A 14,106-nucleotide genomic window follows, 5' to 3' on the forward strand; every position below is an offset into this window, starting at 1 on the left:
AGGCGTGTTTGGTAGTAGAATCCAAGTCATTTGATTTCCCATCCAGTGGTGTGTCCTCACCTTGTAAGGAAGGCATAGGGCTGCAGAGTGAAAAAGTGAAAGTGAAAGTGAAGTTGCTCAGTCGTTTCCGACTCTTTGCGACCCCATGGACTGTAGCCTACAAGGCTCCTTCGTCCATGGGATTTTCCGGGCAAGAATACTGGAGTGGGTTGCTATTTCCTTCTCCAGGGGATCTTCCTGACCCGGGGATCGAACCCAGATCTCCTGCATTGTAGGCAGATGCTTTACCATCTGAGCCACCAGGGAAGTCTGCAAAGGACACCAGGGCTGCAAAGGACACCCCAAAATAACTGCATGCATTGCTCTCTAATCATATCAACAGGAAAACTCCAGTTTAAAAAACAACAACTGGAAATGGTTCTCAAGGCACCAGTCCAAAATTGGTCTGAGAGTCTAGAAGTCTATGATCCCAGATTCTCAGTCAGCAAACCAGTGAATCAGGTTTGAATGCTAGCTCTCCAGGACATCTCACCATGTTTGCAGGAACTATGCTAAATAATAGGCAGATGGGCTCAATGCAGACCATAAACCAGAAAGCCTGCTTTTATCTGCTTAACTGAGGCCTCAGAGAGTGGTTGCCTGTCATGACTGATTAATATATAAATGAATATGTTCCTTCTATTCAATGATCAATGCAAAGAAACAGAAGAAAACAATAGAATGGGAAAGATTAGAGATCTCTTCAAGAACATTAGAAATACCAAGGGAAAATTTCATGCAAAGATGGGCACAATAAAGGACAGAAATGGTATGGACCTAACAGAAGCAGAAGATATTAAGAAGAGATAACAAGGATACACAGAAGAACTATACAAAAAAGATCTTCAGGACCCATATAATCACGATGGTGTGATCACTTACCTAGAGTCAGACATCCTGGAATGTGAAGTCAAGTGGGCCTTAGGAAGCATCACTACAAACAAAGCTAGTGGAGGTGATGGAATTCCAGTTGAGCTATTTCAAATCCTAAAGATGATGCTGCACTCAATATGCCAGCAGATTTGAAAAACTCAGCAGTGGCCACAGGACTGGAAAAGGTCACTTTTCATTCCAATCCCTAAGCATGGCAATGCCAAAAATTGCTCAAACTAACTCACGATTGCATTCATCTCACATGCTAGCAAAGTAATGCTCAAAATTCTCCAAGCCAGGCTTCAGCAGTAAATGAACTATAAACTTCCAGATGTTCAAGCTGGATTTAGAAAAGGCAAAGGAAACAGAGATTAAATTGCCAACATGCGTTGATCATTGAAAAAGCAAGAGAGTTCCAGAAAAACATCTACTTCTGCTTTATTGACTATGCCAAAGCCTTTGACTGTGTGGATTACAACAACCTGTGGAAAATTCTTCAAGATATGGGAATACAAGATCACCTGACCTGCCTCCTGAGAAATCTGTATGGAGGACAGGACGTAACAGTTAGAACTGGACATGGAACTGGTCCAGCCAGTCCAACAGACTGGTTCCAAATCAGGAAAGGAGTATATCACGCCTGTATATTATCATCCTGCTTATTTAACTTATATGCAGAGTACATCATGCAAAACGCTGGGCTGGATGAAGCACAAGCTGGAATCAAGATTGCTGGAAGAAATATCAATAATCTCAGATATGTAGATGGCAACACTCTTATGGCCAAAATAAAGAAGAACTAAAGAGCCTCTTGATTAAAGTGAAAGAGGAGAGTGAAAAAGTTGAAAAAGTTAAAAAGTTAAAACTCAGCATTCAGAAAACTAAGATCATGGCATCTGGTCCCATCACTTCCTGGCAAATAGATGGGGAAACAGTGGAGACAGTGAGAGACTACTTTTTTGGGGTCCAAAATCATTGCAGATGGTTACTGCAGCATGAAATTAAAAAACGCTTGCTCTTTTTAACAGCTGAGTAATATTCCATGGTGTATATATACCACAGCTTCCTTATCCATTCATCTGCTGATGGACATCTAGGTTGCTTCCATGTCCTGGCTATTATAAACTGCTGCAATGATCGGGCCTGGTGCACTGGGAGGACCCAGAGGTGTTGGGTGGAGAGAGAGGTGGGAGGGGGGATTGGGATGGGGAATACGTGTAACTCTATGGCTGATTCATGTCAATGTATGACAAAACCCACTGAAATGTTGTGAAGTAATTAGCCTCCAACTAATAAAAAAAAAACAACAAAAAAAAAACGCTTGCTCCTTGGAAGAAAAGTTATGACCAACCTAGACAACATATTAAAAAACAGAGACATTATTTTGCCAACAAAGGTCCATCTAGTCAAAGCTTTGTTTTTTCCAGTAGTCATGTGTGGATGTGGGGAAGGAAATGGCAACCCACTCCAGTATTCTTGCCTGGAGAATCCTGTGGACAGAGGAACCTGGTGGGCTGCTGTCCATGGGGTCGCACAGAGTTGGACACAACTGAAGTGACTTAGCAGCAGCAGCAGCAGCATGTATGTATGTGAGAGCTGGACTATAAAGAAAGCTGAGCACCGAAGGTTTGATGCTTATGAACTGTGGTGTTGGAGAAAACTCTTGAGAATCTCTTGGACTGCAAGGAGGTCCAACCAGTACATCCTAAAGGAAATCAGTCCTGAATATTCATTGGAAGGACTGATGCTGAAGTCAAAACTCCAATACTTTGGCCATCTAATGCGAAGAACTGACTCATTGGAAAAGACTCTGATGCTGGAAAAGATTGAGGGCAGGAGAAGGGGACGACAGAGGATGAGATGGTTGGATGGTATCACCGACTCAATGGACATGAGTTTGAGTAAACTCTGGGAGTTGCTGATGGACAGGGAGGCCTGCTGTGCCGAAGTCCATAGGGTTTCAGAGTCAGACCCGACTGAGCAGCTGAACTGAACTGAACTGAACTGAATATGTTCCTTCTATTCACCCGTGGGGCTTCCTAGGTGGCACTAGTGGTAAAGAACCTGCCTGAGGATGCAAGAGACCTAAGAGACATAGGTTTGATTCCTGGGTTGGGAAGATCTCCTGGAGGAGGGCAAGACAACCCACTCCAGTATTCTTGCCTGGTGAATCCCATAGATAGAGGAGTTTCGCAGGCTATAGTCCATAGAGTTGCACAGAATCAGACACAACTGAAACAACTTAAGCGACTTAGCATGCACACATTCACCTGTACCTAACTTAAAAGAAGTACAGATAAGAAATTCCCTATCATGGTGTAGCCTAAGGAATATATACTCTTGCCCCAAAATATCCCCACCAGTATAAAACCAAAGTATCTACAATTTCAAATAAGAAATTTGATTATTTTAATTCTTAAAAGGTCTTTGTCTTTTAAGAACCTCCTGATGAACCATAGATTCTCTAAAAAGGGAAATGAGATGAACCCAAAAAAGCAAGGCCACTGGAAAAAAAAGATAAATAGCAGTGGAAAAGGACATAACCACCAGAAACCCCATTCATGTGCTTTATCTGTCATTAACTTTTACTTAACATTTAATATATATGAGGCATGAAGATACATTCGGGGGAAACAAAATTGATAAGGCATGGTCTCTGCTCTCATGTCCAAGGATCACTAGCCAAGCTGGGGAAAGAAATGTGAAAAATCAAAACACTTTGCAACTAAGTGTTTAAGTGTTTCAATTAAGTGCATAGTGTTATCCTGAGAAAATAGATGACAGCTACCTAAATATGCTCTGATATATGTTGTAGTTCAAAATTCATCATTCTATTTGTCTGTGGAAGTTATTAAAGAGCAAAGTTAGGTGGAATCGCTTGCCTAACAGAGTGTTCCACACAAAAAAATTCTGTCAGGGCAAACCTACATAGGTCCCCCTGAAGCTTTCGACAAAAGCAAAAAGATCCCATTCAGTTCAGTTGCTCAATCGTGTCTGACTCTTTGTGACTTCATGGACTGCAGCACGCCGGGCCTCTCTGTCCATCACCAACTCCTGGAGTTTACTCAAACTCATGTCCATTGAGTCAGTGATGCCATCTAACCATCTCATCCTCTGTCATCCCCTTCTCCTCCTGCCCTCAATCTTTCCCAGCATCAGGGTCTTTTCAAATGAGTCAGTTCCTCGAATCAGATGGCCAAAGTATTGGAGTTTCAGCTTCAACATCAGCCCTTCCAATGAACACCCAGGACTGACTTCCTTTAGGATGGACTGGTTGGACCTCCTTGCAGTTCAAGAGATTCTCAAGTGTCTTCTCCAACACCACAGTTCAAAAGCATCAATTCTTCAGTGCTCAACTTTCTCTATAGTCCAACTCTCACATTCATACATGACTACTGGAAAAACCATAGCTTTGACTAGATGGACCTTTGTTGGTCAAGTAATGTCTCTGCTTATTAAGAAAGATCCCATAGGAGGTAGAAATCTGTGAGATCAGCTTCTTCTACATGGAAACCTGTGGTAGCATTGACTGTCCCTGAGTAGGGCCTCATTTGAAATTAGTCTTTTTCCAGGTACAAGTTTGTGGGTAGGCCTGAAAATGACTTAAAAAGCCATCAGTCACTGTTTCAGTTGTGGTATGACTTGTCACTACCTTCTTTCTTTCTTTATCTGTTCATTCATCCATTGAACCAATGGATTTTAATAAGACTTTTGATAATTAGTGAAAAGGAAAAAGAATGTGGTACCTGAGCTATCATTTCATTTAAGTAATTAGGTGACTTAGGTAATTACCTCATATAATTACTAGGCTAGACCAAAAGCTACAATTGCTTTTGTAGTTTTCCTAGACCAGTGCTAGAATTATTGAACAAACTTCAGACTTCAGTTCAGTTGTGACACAACCTTCTTCATCCATATTAATCCCCAAATTCCAAGAAGGACTCATACAGAAACTGTACCTTGGCTATCTACAAAACATAGTGATTGAACTCAGAGTAAAATAAAAACTATCATTATTTGGGTGGGTAAGAAGAAGGTACATGGAATAGAACCATACGTGCTCAGAAATCAATGGACTGGCTGACCAAATTTAGTGCTTCAGGTTCTTAACCAGACAATCTTCTTCTATGTGAATATTATGAATCCAAAATATAATGTGAACTTCTAAACTGCATCTTTATTTTCTGGATTTTTAAATTTCTCATATACTTCCACAGTTGGGAGATCAACCCTGTAATCCTTGAACAAGTTCTAAAAAATACTAAATACCATTTCCAACCCCAGTGATTGTTCTCAGTTTCACAGCTTGTAGTCTCTGCCAGGAAACAGAGCAAATGTTCCCTCTTTCAAAGCAGGTGCAGCAATCTGACAATAATCCAATAAAAAACCTATTAGCTGGGTCTCTATGACACTCCTGGTATCCATGAGACCCACAATATCTTTAATGTAGATAATAAATCCAGACCATTTCCTTCTACAATTGCTCCCAATATGATTCCATTTCTAGGACTGTTACACTAACCTTTTGTTGCTACATTTTATCATGAATGCTGAATCACTCTTTAATCTTTGCCATGAAACACGTGTGGTTCCACTCAGTAAAACAGATCAATCTGCTTGTGTTGTGAATTGCATCTGCCTACCAGGCCATATCTGCAGATTGCAAAAAGCAGGCCTAGTACTGACCAAGTTGTAGATTATCCGTCATAACTTCGGTTGTTATGTGATGATGGGTAAAGAGAACACATTGGAGCCACTCCTATGAGTGGCTGAGTAATCCTATACATGTAAACCCTAGAATAGGTCAATATGTTAACTTAAAATTTGAGGAAAAGATATTCCAGTTCATTCTACATATTGCTTTCCCTCAATATTCCCATTATTATATCTTAATTCAGAAATTTTCTATAGCAGCATGCAAAAACTGAAACGTTATTCCACCTGGGATTTGAGATTTTCACCATTTGGCACCCTCCATATATCTAACCCCATCTCTTATTATCTTCATTTTAACACTGTTTAAGGAGGCAAAATGCCTCACTGTTAAATATGCCTGATTGTTACTGTCCTTCACTTGCTGGATATAGTCTCCATAAGGGCAGGAACCAAATTTGTCTTTCTAACTCTCATATCCCTAGCATTAAGCACAGTACCTGACATCTAGTGCACACTTAATATTTATTGAAACAATAAATAAAATTGCTTGTGACCTTTTGTTCTCTAAAATAAATGTTCTTTTACTCCTGTTTATTATTTTCCTAGTCCCCAAGACTCTGATTAAACTTTTACCTCTCCTGAAAGATTTTCATAGGTCATTCTTGACTATACTGACTTTAAAAAAAAACAAAACTCATAGAACTCATGTCTTTCTAACTCTTGACTTGGAAAATGTTAGGAATTTAAGAACCTTTAGATGAACCAATGCTTTTTTTTTCCATAAATAAGAAATCTAAAGCCAAAGAAAATGTATCATTTATCCAAATGTTCATAGTACATCACAACCAAGACTCAAAATGGGCATTGTTTTTGCACAATGTTAACTCTGTCATAACTTGATCTTATCTATATCAGGAGGATGTCATTCCTGAAAGACTTGTGGAGTGCCAACCCCTCCATGGACACAGGGCAGATTCTATCTGATATTTGATGAGTTTTGTTAAATGGCATATTTCTTTTCTAATTTAAAATTTTCAGCTCTCAACAATAGAAAAATGTGAGCTCAATCTCGGATAATAAGAAAGTTGTTGCATTTCTTTGTTTCATGTTTAATAGAAAATTAGAGTCACTTCAGGTTTGTAATGATCTTAAACCAACAAAAACACCTGAGTAGCTGTGTCTTGTAAGCTGTATCAAATCAACAACCACTCAGAATCAATAGTTCTTCTAGGAAACCATTTCCTCTCACCAATTACTCTGCAAAATGTAATGAAAGTATTGTAGTAAGAACCTTGAAAAGAAGTCCCGTGGCCACTTCTGAGTTTTCCAAATTTGCTGACATATTGAGTGCAGCACTTTCACAGCATCATCTTTAGGATTTGAAATAGCTCAACTGGAATTCCATCACCTCCACTAGCTTTGTTTGTAGTGATGTTTCCTAAGGCCCACCTGACTTCACATTCCAGGATGTCTGGCTCTAGGTGAATGATCAGACCATTGTGATTATCTGGGTCCTGAAGATCTTTTTTGTATAGTTCTTCTGTGTATTCTTGCCACCTCTTCTTAATATCTTCTGCTTCTGTTAGGTCCATACCATTTCTGTCCTTTATTGTGCCCATCTTTGCATGAAATGTTCCCTTGGTATCTCTAATTTTCTTGAAGAGATCTCTAGTCTTTCCCATTCTACTATTTTCCTCTATTTCTTTGTATTTATCACTAAGGAAAGTTTTCTTATCTCTCTGTGCTATTCTTTGGAACTCTGCATTCAAATGTGTGTATCTTTCCTTTTCTCCTATGCCTTTTGCTTCTCTTCTTTTCAGAGCTATTTGTAAGGCCTCCTCAGACAACCATTTTCCCTTTGTGCATTTCTGTTTCTTGGGGATGGTCTTGATCCCTGCCTCCTGTACAATGTCACAAACCTCCACCATAGTTCTTCAGGCTCTCTGTCTATCAGATCTAATCCCTTGAATCTATTCATCAGCTCCACTGTATAGTCGTAAGGAAGTTGATTTAGGTCAGAGCTGAATGGCCTAGTGGTTTTCCCTACTTTCTTCAATTTAAACCTGAATTTGGCAATAAGGAGTTCATGATCTGAGCCACAGTCAGCTCCTGGTCTTGTTTTTGCTGACTGTATAGAGCTTCTTCATCTTTGGCTGCAAAGAATATAATCAATATGATTTTGGTATTGACCATCTGGTGATGTCCATGTGTAGAGTCTTCTCTTGTGTTGTTGGAAGAGGGTGTTTGTTATGACCAGTGTGTTCTCTTGGCACAACTCTATTAGGTTTTACCCTATTTCATTCTGTACCCCAGTGCCAAATTTGCCTGTTTCTCCAGGTATCTCTTGACTTCCTACTTTTGTATTCCAGTCCCCTATAATGAAGAGAACGTCTTTTTTCGTTGTTAGTTCTATAAGGTCTTGTAGGTCTTCATAGAACTGTTCAACTTCAACTATCAAGTAAGCCCTAATAAGCAGCAACTTTGTCCCCTGGTGTCTGGGCAGAGAACAAACAAACACAAACACTGGAGAGAGATTTAAAAACAGAACTGGTATCCAAACCAAAGTGAAACACCAGGGATTTCATGAGCAAAGTAAAGAAGGGGAAAATGCCCTGAAAGTGGTAGGTTTAAATTCCCACAATTAGCCTGAATCTGTGTGCTTTAGGGGGCAACTGTAGACTTTGAGAACCAGTATAAGCTGGAGTGGGACTTCCCCTGTGGCTCAGTAGTAAAGAATCTGCCTGCAATACAGGAGCCATAGGAAATGTGGGTTCGATCCATGAGTTGGGAAGATCCCCTGAAGAAGGGCATGAAAACCCACTCCAGTATTCTTGCCTGGAGAATCCCATGGAGAGAGGAGCCTGGCGGGCTATCGGCTGTAGGGTTGCAAAGAGTTGGACACTACTGAAGTGACTTTGCATGTATGCATGCACAAGCTGGAGCAAGGGAAGTCCTGAGTCTTATCTGAACCCATACTGTCCACAATAGGTCCAGAAACCTTCCTAAATATATTGGAGTAATTTCTGAGTAGGCAAATCAGGAAACAGGAATCACTTGGACATTTCTCTCACTACGAACCTCTACATATTACCTCCACCTTCCCCCCCCCCTTTTTTTCTCATATTGTCCTAATATGGTTCTTTGTTGCTCCTTTAATTTTTATTTTGTATAACCTACTTCTTTCTACTTTAAGAAAATATCTTATTTTTTAAATAAATTTCATGATATGATATTTTGTTTTTGATTTTGCATCTTTGAGAATCTAATTTTTTTCCATGTCTTTAGTTTTTGATCTTTTGTTTATAATTTTCTATGATTGAGAGTCTAATATTTACTATCCATTTTCACTTAGGGGTTGATTATTGGTCTGATTTGATTATTACTCTTTTCTTTGACCCCTCTTTTATCATCTTTTTTTCCTTTTTCTCCTTCTCTCCTTTCTATATAAGTGTGTGAACCTCTTTGGGTGTTCTTGGCTATTGAAATTTGTTTCACTATTTGTCTAGGGGTTTTGTCTTCTGTGCTGTGTGGCCTGTGAAGTCTTGATGCTACAGTAGGGGTAGGGTCTGAACACTAGAGGCAAGAGACTCGACTTCAGGACTTTGGAACACCTGACCCCATGCAACATGAATAGGCAAGAGCCCTCCCCGAATCCTTCACCTTGACCTAAGACCAAACCCCACCCAAAAGGCAGCAAAAGTTAAGAGAATTAAGCACCACCAAACTAGCTCTTCAGTAAATGCTAAAGGAACTTCTATAGACAGGAAATGCAAAAAGAAAAGGCCTACAAAACAAACCCAAATAATAAAGTAAATGACAATAGGATCATATATATCATTAATCACCTAAAATGTAAATGGGCTAAATGCTCCAAGCAAAAGACACAAATTGGCTGAAGATACAAAAACAAACAGTAAAGTTGCAGGATACAAAATTAATACACAGAAATCCCTTGAACTCCTATGCACTAACAATAAAAAATCTGAAAGGGGAATTAAGAAAACAATCCTATTCACAGTTGCAGCAAAACAAAATACCTAGGAATAATCCTACCTAAACGGACAAAAGACCTGTACTCAGAAAATTATAAGGCACTGATGAAAGAATTAAAAAAATGACACAAACAGATGGAGAGATATACCATATTCTTGGATTGAAGCGACTTAGCATGCATGCATGCATGGAAAGACAAAAGACCCCCAAATAGCCAAAGCAACCTTGAGAAACAAGAATGAAGCTGGAGGAATCAACCTTCCTGGTTTCAGACTATACTACAAAGCTATAGTCATCAAAACAGTATGGCACTGGCACAAAAATAGAAATATAAACCAATGGAACAAGATAGAAAGACCAGTTTATCTATAGGCACCTATGGGTATCTTATCTTTGACAAAGGAGGCAAAAATATACAATGGAGAAAAGACAGTTTCTCCAATAAATGGTGCTGCAAAAATTGGACAGCTGCATTTAAAAGAATGAAATTAGAACACTTACTAACACCATATACAAAAATAAACTCAAAATGGATTAAAGACCCAAATGTAAGACAAGGCACCCTAAAACTCTTAGACAAAAATATAGGCAGAACACTCTTTAACATAAATCACAGCAAGATCCCCTAACACTCACCTCCTAGAGTAATGGAAATAAAAACAAAAATAAACAAATGGAACCTAATTAAACCTAATAACTTTTGTACAATGAAAGAAGCTATAAGCATGGTGAAAAGACAACACTGAGAATGGGAGAAAATATTAATAAAGGCAAATGGAACAACTGACAATGGAATAATCTCCAAAATATACAAGCAGCTCATGTAGTTCAATACCAGAAAAGCAAACAACCCAAGCAAGAAGCAGACAGAAAACTGAAACAGACATTTCTCCAAATAAGACATATTCTATACCGTCTGAGCCACCAGGGAAGCCCAAAGAGGACATTCAGATGGTTAATAAACACAAGCAAAGCTGCTCAACATTGCTCTCATTAGAGAAATCAAATAAAAATTGCAAGGTATCGTCTCACACCACTCAGAATTGCCATCCTGAAAAAGTCTACAAAAAATAAATGTTGGAGAAGGTGTGGAGAAAAGGGAACCCTCTAGCACTGTTGATAAGAATGCAAATTGATACAGCCACTATGGAGAACAGCATGAGGATTCCTGAAAAAAACTATGAATAAAACTACTGTGTGACCCAACAATCCCACTACATATACCCTCAAGAAATCATAATTGGGAAAGACACATGTACCCCAATGTTCATTGCAGCACTATTTGCAATAGCTAGGACATGGAGGTAACCTAACTGTCCTTTGGCAGAAGAATGGATAAGAAAGTTGTGATACATATGCACGACAGAATAGGATTGTATTTGAGTCAATTCTAATGAGCTGGATGAACCTGATGCCTATTAAACAGAGGGAAGTTAGTCAGAAAGAGAAAGATAAATGTCATATACTAGTGCATATATATGGAATCTAGAAAAACAGTACTCATGATCCTACTTGCAGGTCAGCAAAGGAGACGCAGACATAAAGAACAGACTTCTGGTCATAGTCAGAGAGGAAATCGGTGGGATGCTTGAGAGAGTAGATTGAAACATATACATTATCATATATATAATAGATAGCCAGTGGTAATTTGCTGTATGACGCAGGGAACCCAAAACCAGTGTTCTGTGACAACCTAGAGGAGTGGGATGGGGAGGGAGGGAGGAAGGCGACATGTGTATGCCTGTGACTGATTCATATTGATGTATGGCAGAAACCATCCAATATTGTCAAGTAATTATCCTCCAGTTAAAAATAAAATTTAAACAACAACAAAAGAATGGGATTAGTGCTCTTGTAAAAGAAACCCTAAAGAACTCCCTCATCCCTTCCATCCTGTGAGAATATAGTGAGAAGAGGCAATTGCCACCTATGAACCTGGAAGAAGGCCCTCACTAGACACTGATTCTACAGGCTCCCTGATCTTGAACTTCCCCACCCCCAGAACTATGAAAAATAAATTTCTGTTACATAAAAGCAACCAATACAATATACTAATGCATATATATGGAATTTAGAAAGATGGTAACGATAACCCTATATGCAAAACAGAAAAAGAGAAAAAGAGACTCTGTGGGAGAAGGCGAGGGTGGGATGTTTCGAGAGAACAGCATCAAAACATGTATATTATCTATAGTGAAACAGATCACCAGCCCAGGCTGGATGCATGAGACAAGTGCTCGGGCCTGGTGCACTGGGAAGACCCAGAGGAATCGGGTGGAGAGGGAGGTGGGGGGGGGGGGGATCGGGATGGGGAATATATGTAAATCCATTGCTGATTCATGTCAATGTATGACAAAAACCACTACAATATTGTAAAGTAATTAGCCTCCAGCTAATAAAAATAAATGGAAAAGAAAAAAGCAACCCAGTGTTTGATACTATGTGATAGCAGCCCAAACCAAGACATGTCCTATGTGAAGTCTGCCTAGCTAGGATTTTATTTTTTTTAATTTTTTATTATTTATTTACCTAGCTAGGGTTTTAAAGACATTGAACTATCTCAGGAATTTCAAACATAAGGGACTTCATCTGTGTTTTTTATTTTTGTTTCTTAATTTGGGTGATGGGCACATGGGTATCCATTATTTTATCCTATATGTCTGAAATTCATTAAAAATAGTCTTTCCAGATTAAAAAAATCCAAGTTATTAAACTAAAAAATAAAGAAAAAATCATAAATGCCTTTTTAGATTATCATGTAGGCTTCAAATAAAACATTTAAAAATAATTGCACAATAATCCATTGACTGAATTAACACTTTATACATAGCTCAATATCTTGCCCACAGAGAATATCTGATAAATATTTTGTTTCTTTAAATAATTATAGAGAGATATAATTCATGTTACAATTCTCTAATTTGAAGCATACAATTCAGTAGTTTTTAGTATACTCACATGTGACCAACATATGAACTAGTATGTGCAACCAACACCTCAATCAATTTTAGAATATTTTTATCACCTCAGAAAGACCTTTAACTATCACCCCTCTTCTTACCACCCCCTCATTCCCTGCTCCCTTCCCTAAACAACCACTAATCTACTTCCATTCTCTATACATTTCCCTGTACTGGACCTCTTATATAAATGAAATCATAATACGTAGACTTTTGTGGCTTTTCTAATCTAGCATAATGTCTTCAAGACCCATTCAAGTTATGGCATGTGTCTTACATCTCTTTTTATGACTGTCATAGTAATTTTATAAAAAAATTTATCTCGAATACTGGTGCTTGAGGAGAGGTAATTTGATTAGAGATAAATGAAAAGAAATACTTCTCTGGAGATTCTAAAAGAACTTCAGCTACATCCAAGATCTCTGGAGGTTGCTGACACAGTCCTCATTCCAGAATCTGACTTAACTTTCTAATACTGGGAATATTAAGCTATAGATTAGATTTTTGCTCCCAGTTCAGAGGCAAAGAGTGGAAGAAGAGTTATTTTACTGACAAGAACAAATGAAGGAAAGAGACATGTGACTCATTTATTTCATAACAGAAGTTTGTACCTCTTAATCTCCTTCACTTATTTCACACTTACCACCTGGCCTCCTCTCCTCTGACAAACGCCTATTTATTCTGTATTTATGTCCTCTGTTTCTGTTTGGTTATGTTTGTTCATTTGTTTTGGTTTTTTAGATTCCACATGTGAGATCATATAATATTTGTCTTTGGCTGGCTTCACTTACCTGGAGGAGGGCCTGGCAACCTACTCCAGTATTCTTGCCTTGAGAATCCCATGGACAGAGAAGCCTGGCAGGCTACAATATATAGGGTCACAAAAGAGTCAGACACGACTTAGCATATAAACAGCAATATTACATTATGTATATTATTTATATGTTATATAGAATTATTTATTTATAAAAATAAATTTATTTGCTCCTATTATAAATTTATTGCTCTTTATTTATTTATTATATGTAAATAACACTGGAATGAACAGAAGGGTTCATGTATAATTTCAAATTAGTGTTTTTATTTTCTTGGGATAAATATCCAAAACTGGAATTACTGGATCATAAGATAGTTCTATTTTTACATTTTTGAGAATCTTCCACACTATTTTCCACAGTGAATGCACCAAATTACATTTCCACCAGCAGTGCACAAGGCTCCTTTTTCTCCACATCCTTGCCAATACTTGATAGTTGTCCTCTTGATAATAGCCATTGTGGCAGATATGAGGTGATACTCACAGTGGTTTTAATTTACATTTTCCTGATGATTACTAATGTTGAGCATCTTTTCCTGTGCCTGTTGACAGATGTGTATGTCTTTTTGGAAAAGTGATATCAGAATAGTTCTAGAAACCATGGGTTGAAGGTGACAGAGACGCCATTAACCTGAGTTCCTGAATGATTGGGTAGAAAACAGTCATCCTGCCAACCTAAATATTAGCCCTAGAAGTTGTTAACATGTAATCCACTGAAATTTGAGAAGCTATTTATTACTGTAGCTTAGTAAGTCCTAACCAATAAAA

The 14,106-nt window shown here is 38.4% G+C and overlaps 1 non-coding gene across 1 annotated transcript; it reads right to left on the minus strand.

The window, feature by feature from the left end:
- Positions 1-233: 233 nt before the first annotated feature.
- TRNAC-ACA (transfer RNA cysteine (anticodon ACA)) lies at positions 234-306 on the minus strand. Its single transcript has one exon. It is a non-coding gene; the product is annotated as a tRNA-Cys (tRNA).
- Positions 307-14,106: the final 13,800 nt, after the last annotated feature.

The sequence above is a fragment of the Muntiacus reevesi genome, chromosome 4 (genome assembly GCF_963930625.1).
Source record: "Muntiacus reevesi chromosome 4, mMunRee1.1, whole genome shotgun sequence".
Taxonomy (NCBI): domain Eukaryota; kingdom Metazoa; phylum Chordata; class Mammalia; order Artiodactyla; family Cervidae; genus Muntiacus; species Muntiacus reevesi.